At 41.5% G+C, this 6944-nt stretch overlaps 1 pseudogene; it reads right to left on the bottom strand.

Annotated features, from left to right (window-relative positions):
• Positions 1-236: 236 nt before the first annotated feature.
• LOC136709249 (extracellular calcium-sensing receptor-like) lies at positions 237-3789 on the bottom strand (annotated as a pseudogene).
• Positions 3790-6944: the final 3155 nt, after the last annotated feature.

Raw genomic sequence — 6944 nt, 5'->3', positions numbered from 1 at the left:
TCATATTTGAATGTTGAATATTTGAATGGGTACATATTCATGAATCTTACGGTACATCTATGAGGATGATAACAGTAAATGACAAACAATTTTAATATGATTCATGAGTGTTTTTTTTTTTTTCCCAGATTATAATTTATAATAAAGCTTCTGACTGCAGATGTCCTATGGTCATTTCAGTCTATAAAGTTACTAGTGTAAAACATCAGAGGTGAGCTGACAAAAGAATTAGCAGTTCATTTGATAGATTTCCCAGTAATTCCTTTTTTGGTATTGAGTTCAGGTCTCATCAGAATAATAAAGCATTTTGGAGCAAAAATACAAAAGAGCAGCCCAAAAGCTGAGGCTAAGATGGCAAATATCTCCACAGCCACTGTATATTTTCCTGGAGAGCTGTTGTATGCCGGTATGAAGGAGATCCACACTGCAAAAAATATTAGCATACTAAAAGTTATGAGTTTGGCTTCATTAAATGTATCTGGAAGTTTCCGTCCTAAAAATGCCAGAACAAAGCAAACACAAGATAGAAGGCCAATATAACCCAGTACCAGGTAGAAGCCAAGAGGCCAGATATCTTTGCACTCTAACACAATTTTCCCACCCTGGTAGGAAGTGTTCTTGTAGGGGTAAGGTGGGGCTAGTGCCAGCCAGCTCAGGCAGAGGATGACCTGGCCTGCAGTACAACCAAAAATAAAGGCTCTCTGCTGAGGAGGACCAAATCGTTTGAGAGAGGTAGACCCAGACATGGTGGACCTGAAGGCCAACAACACGACAATGGTCTTGACCAAAATGCAGGAGATGCAGAGGACAAAGCTGATGCCAAATGCTGCCTGTCGGGCCTGGCAGGACCACTTTGAAGGCCGGCCCATGAACACCAAGGAACAGAGGAAGCATAGTTTGAGTGACAGCAAGAGCAGGAAACTCAATTCTGAGTTGTTTGCTTTGACAATGGGTGTGGTTCGATACAGGAAGAAGACTATTGAAACAGATGCTGCAGCAACACCAAGGAGGGACAAAGTTATGAGAATGATACCCATAATTTCTTGAAAGGAAAGGAACTCCTCTATGCCAGCTACGCAAGCCATCCGCTCAGGGTTGGACCAGTTGTACATAGCACTTCATGCACTCTGTGGCTCCTGAGCAAAAACAAACACACTTTCCTAGATCTTGCAATTTTAGAAATCTGTATTATTAGAGGAATACACAGATGCACCTTTCCATTCAGATGTTTTTCTTAAATTTATTATAACAATCTTTCTATGAGTGAGACTTTAGAGGGACTGAACACTGCACCTTTGGTTTCTCTCACCACCACGAACAGAGTTCACTATGGGGGACTTCAAACTTTTTTTTCTTTTAATGAAGCATAAAAATTAATGGCAAGAAAAAAAGGCAATTAAAGGTGCTTTAACAAGGATCATTCACAGCTAAGTGCAGTATCTAAGGTCTACCCGACGTGTTGGTGTATTCCCCTTCAGCACAGGACAAGCAATCAAAACAGCAGCTGGGCTGACCTGGTTGCCTGGCAAGCCGAGTTCCTGGAAGACAAGGTAATGTGCACAGGGACACGGGCACCTGCAGAGAGATATTCAGAGTGATAATGTTGTAAAAAATTGTGGCTAATCAGGTCTCATCTTCATTTGACAAAAGGCATAATAGGCCATGCTTATAAAAGGGCCTGTTTTATACATTTTTATTTAAATGGCCTTATACTACCGAACTTACTTATAATATATGAAAATAAGCCAGTGCCTATCTTAGACACGGTGTGCCTCATTCTCACACAGAATATTGTCACTTTATATAGACTCACCCGGTTTTGTCCTCCTGCCCACTGTATTGAAATGTCGTCCAATTCAAGTTGCTTCCCACGAGGAGATGAACCATCATAACTGCCCATTCTCTGGAACCGTATTCCACCTTTACCATCTCTCTGCCAATTTATGATGTCATACAGTGGGACTGGTTCACCATTATGATCAAAATACACTTTTTCTCCAAACTGATTGGTGAAGTTCACTTTCTTTAGGTGGTAAAGTAACTATTACAATTAGAATTGTGGGATGTTCAATGTTGAACAATAGTAATAGAAAACCAAATAAAAAATATATAATGTGCCTCATGTTTCATAACGTTAATGTCATGATGGCAAAAAAGATTATATGACGAAAGGTCAAGACATGAAACATTATGGCATCTGTCATGATTATTGTACATATGTAGAGTGATTCAAATAATGTGTTACTAAATCTCCTGTGCTAACAATTCCTATTACCTCTCCAGGTGTAAACTCTGACCCAGTGTTACAGCCTCTCTGATCTGACTTCACAGATGTGCATTCCAGCAGACTGTGCAGAGCATGGGCAATGGCATATACTGCTTTATATACATTATAAGAAACCTGAACTGGAGTAGCACTTGTGTAGCTGCTCTCGACCAGCCTTAGGTCCTCCAGGCCACTACAGAGTGGCTGACCCAAAGCTTCATTGCCTTCATAAGTCAACCTGCAGCCAAATTGCTCCTCCCAAAACTGGTTAGTAAAGACAGACCTGGGGTCAGGTGAGGGCTTCACATGCAAGAGAAATTCAGTCAGCCCAGAGATGTTGATGCCACGGAAGGAAAACCCTAGAGTCCCAGATAGCACAGACTGATACTCTGGTGCTGCGAGGATTTTAGCTGTCACCCAGGCCTCACTAGCCACCCACTGCCAGCCTGTCAGATTCCTGCGTGCTATCTGTGAAAGCAGCTTCAGTAGTTGGCCTTCTGTCACAAACACTAAAATAACACGAGCTGTGGATGCCTCCAGGGCATCAGCTATGGCACTGATCTGTGTGGGAGTGGGCATTTTGGGGATGGTGTGGTGGAAGGCCACACATCCACCCCATTCCTCCATTAACTCAGTGAATGCCTGGATACCATAGAGACTGTAGTCTTCATCTGTGCCTATTGTGCCCACCCACTGCCAGCCAAAATGGGCCATCAGCTGCACCAGGGCTTGTACTTGGAAGGCATCACTGGGAACAGTGCGCAGGAAAGACGGGTATTCATGCTTATCAGTTAAACATGTGCAGGTGGCAAAGTAGCTGATCTAGGAACAGTAAGAGAGAGGAAAAAGTGAGGGGAGTTACCTGACAAGTCTGATTTTGCAATTTTCATACATTGCAATAAAATGGACTGATACAGATGTAAAGTTTGCAGGAAGTCATGATGGAGAGGAAGAACATAAATTCAATCTGTGGAGAAGCAGGTGAGGATTAATTCAGTACAACTGCAGAAGGAAATCATTAATAAGATGCAATAATTAAAAAAAAATTATAATCAATGATCATGTTCTTCTTAAAAAGTACAAAATGCTGTCATGCTCCACAAAGTAATTAAACCTTTATATTTTTAATGTTTATATATTAGACAGCAGAATTGAAAATAATGCTCTAATTTTATGCAACTCATGCTAGTAGTGCCACCACTTTTTAAACAATCATTATAACAACCCAGTCTCACCAGGGGGATCTCAAAAGGCCCTAATATATGGGCTACTGCTCGTGTTGGTGAAGATGATGCCAGGCCTATGACAGCAGGAACTGGAGCTCTAGAGAGGCAGTGAGGGGCACTTGCAGACTCCTCTACTTCAGAAGAACCGTTGATCAGAGAGAGTGCACTCTGCAGACTGGTGTGGACATGATCACAGCTGTCCAGGATCCGGTAACCAAGTGTCACCCTTGGCAAAAGTGTAGGGTTCATGTTTATCTCCTCAATTGCAAACACCATAGTTTGAACCCAGCGGAAGGCTCTCAGGCCAAACCTGAGAGAGAGAGAGAGAGAGAGAGAGAGAGAGAGAGAGAGAGAGAGAGAGAGAGAGAGAGAAAGAGAGAGAGAGAGAGAGAGAGATGCACAAAAAACACTATGAGCAATCTGATAAAAAAGTGATGCTGAAAACGTAATGGAAAAGTAATCATGGGAAATCATGGCATAACTCACTAAATGAGTTTCTTGTCATCGTATATGTTGTATTTTGCATTTAGAAAACTAAGTTATGGTCAAGTGTGCTGTCCTTAAAACAGATGTCTATGACTGTCATACACTTTGTAGTGGAGCATGCTTATCTATTAGACACAATGTCATACACTCCTAGATTCCCCTAGTCTTTGACATGCACTAACTGACTCAAAGCACTCAGAACCAGGCAAGAGGAAAAGACAGAAGGACAGCAATACCAGCTCGCACACTGGCATCATCCCAAGTGTCACAGAGGCTCATTGACAAGATGGTCACAGACTCCATCCAAAGAGCATGGAAAACTAGAAGATGCTTCCTTATAAAAGACATAAGAGTCATTTCATTTGGGAACACAGATGATTGACAGTAAATCTGGCCAATGATGGCTGAGATTACAAAAGATGAACCAAACCTACAAAATGAATTAACAAAAGTATATTATGCCTTGTTTTTTTTCTTTTAAATTGTATTATTTAAGGCCTACAGCAGAGAAACGTATCAAATTAAACTCTTGGGATATGTACTAGGAGTCATGGAGTTTATAGTACAAGCTTATATTTTATTAACCAAAACTACCAGTAAACCAAACTGCAGATTTTTATGTTGGGACATGAGAAAATATCAGTAGTTTTCTTTTGTGAATAATTCACCTTTTATCCCCAACATATGTTTCTATACCATAAAATTATTAAAAATGTTTTAGGCAAACATCTCATCTAAAATGTTTTTCATTAAATAGCAACAACAAATTAATTCATGTTATAGCTTTCTGTAATAACTGGTATTTCAGATGTGTGTATTATAAATGAATGGAATAATTATTTAACCAAATGGAAGAATTATTAGTGCAAGTCCAGTTTAAAAACATCAACACACAATAAATAAAACAATAAATAGGTTTATATATACAGTGTAAATTCTAACCCAAAAAATTTTTTGTAATTATTATAATCTTGCATATTCATCACTCACTACAGAATATTGAGACCAGTGGCGAATGCTGGTCTTTCAAGGAGGGGAAGCTCAATTTCTGCCTACATCATAAAATGTGTCGGTTTATTTATACGTAAATTCTACCCTCCGTTCCTTTCAAGAAAATGATCTGTGACCCTGTTGTACCAACAAGGCGTCTTTTCCAGGGACTTGGCTAGTGTCCTCTCAATGGCCAGCAGAGCTAGGCTGCTTAAACGGCCTTGGCCCATGTGAAGTGTGTCCGCCTGTGAGTGCTTTGTGACGGTGGAGGGACTCAGCAGCACCCGCTGGACAGAAACTACGATAGAAGTCAGAAAGAGTGATAGAAGTCAGTATCCAAACACAAGCAGCTACAAAAAAAAACCCCACCCGAAATAGAAGCTCGATTTGTCGCTAGTCGTTTTTAACAAAGAAAATGCCGCTAAGAGGATTAAGAAAGTCTCCGGTTCAACTCAGTACAGAATGAAAATTTAATGCTCCCACGGAGCTTTACACCAAAGAATCGCTGATTCGCTCATTTCGCTGTCAATCAAAAAGGGATTCAGCTTTAGACAGATCATCCAATTATCATGCAGAAGCTGAGCGTCCAGGCCAGCCAAGGCCAGCCCACTGCCCCATAGACCCCCAGAGACACTGAGCGTCCGATGGGCAGGAAAAAGCCCAGCATTTATCTAATGACTCGTCTTGTTTCGCTGCATTTCGCTGCTTCGCTATTGAACTCTGTGGACGCTCAGCGTCCACAATGTTTAAAGCACTGTGAAGCTGCGGGAATTATTGAGAGGAAAGCCGCGTATTTACCAGTGATAAGAAGCTGATTCTGAACAAAAGTTGTAGTGCATATTTATTCAATGGCATGCTCACACAACAGTATATATTCGATCACTTATTTTTTGACATTTTAGGGGAAGCTGAGCTTCCCTTGCATAAAGCAATCGCCTCTGCTTGAGACAGTAGACATTAAGTCAGAATAAGCAGACACAGGATTTAGTAGAGAGAGAAAACATTATTAACAGAGAAAACATTCTTTTGAAATGGTTTTAACATTCTACATTTTTTACACAACATGAAAACAATTAGATTGCAGATACATGTATAAATATATCTGGAAACTCATATGTATGTGCATATATGTATTTTAATGGGAAAGTTCTGTATGGAGAGCCCTCATGTATACATGAAGGAGGGTCGGTTTCAGTACAGTTTCAGCCTGGTGTAGCATTTCCATCTGCTGGGCATTATAGAAAAAGCAGTGTTGAGGAAAAGCCTCCTCATAGTTCAGCAAAAGAGTAAACATATTTGGATACAATATGTGGTCAATGTCTTTCCCTACATACCCTGTTTGCCCTCTTTGACCCTGTTCTTGAACACTCAGGACATGTATGATTTGGGTGGTCGATCATTCTCAGCACTGTAGTAACACTGACGTTGTGGTGGTGGGTTAGTGTGTGTTGTGCTGGTACAAGTCAGGCACCGCAGTGCTGCATGTGTACACTGTCCACTCTGTTAGACACTCCTACCTTGTTGGTCCACCTTGTAGATATAAAATCAGAGACAGTAGCTCATCTGTTGCTGCAGTTTGTGTTGGTCATACTCTAGTCCTTCATCTGTGAACACAGGACACGATCAGCTGATGTTCTTGGTTGATGGACTAAGGGGTTTAAAAACTCCAGCAGCACTGCTGTGCCACTTGTGTGTGCCACACACTAACACATCACCACCACATCAATGTCACTGCAGTGCTAAACATTCATTCATTCATTATCTGTAACCGCTTATCCAATTTAGGGTCGCGGGGGGTCCAGAGCCTACCTGGAATCATCGGGCGCAAGGCGGGAATACACCCTGGAGGGGACGCCAGTCCTTCACAGGGCAACACAGACACACACATTCACACCTACGGACACTTTCGAGTCGCCAATCCACCTGCAACGTGTGTTTTTGGACTGTGGGAGGAAACCGGAGCACCCGGAGGAAAC

This window comes from Hoplias malabaricus, chromosome 11 (genome assembly GCF_029633855.1).
Source record: "Hoplias malabaricus isolate fHopMal1 chromosome 11, fHopMal1.hap1, whole genome shotgun sequence".
NCBI lineage: Eukaryota > Metazoa > Chordata > Actinopteri > Characiformes > Erythrinidae > Hoplias > Hoplias malabaricus.
Note: the sequence above shows the minus strand (reverse complement) of the source record. Positions and strands in the feature narration are given on the sequence as shown.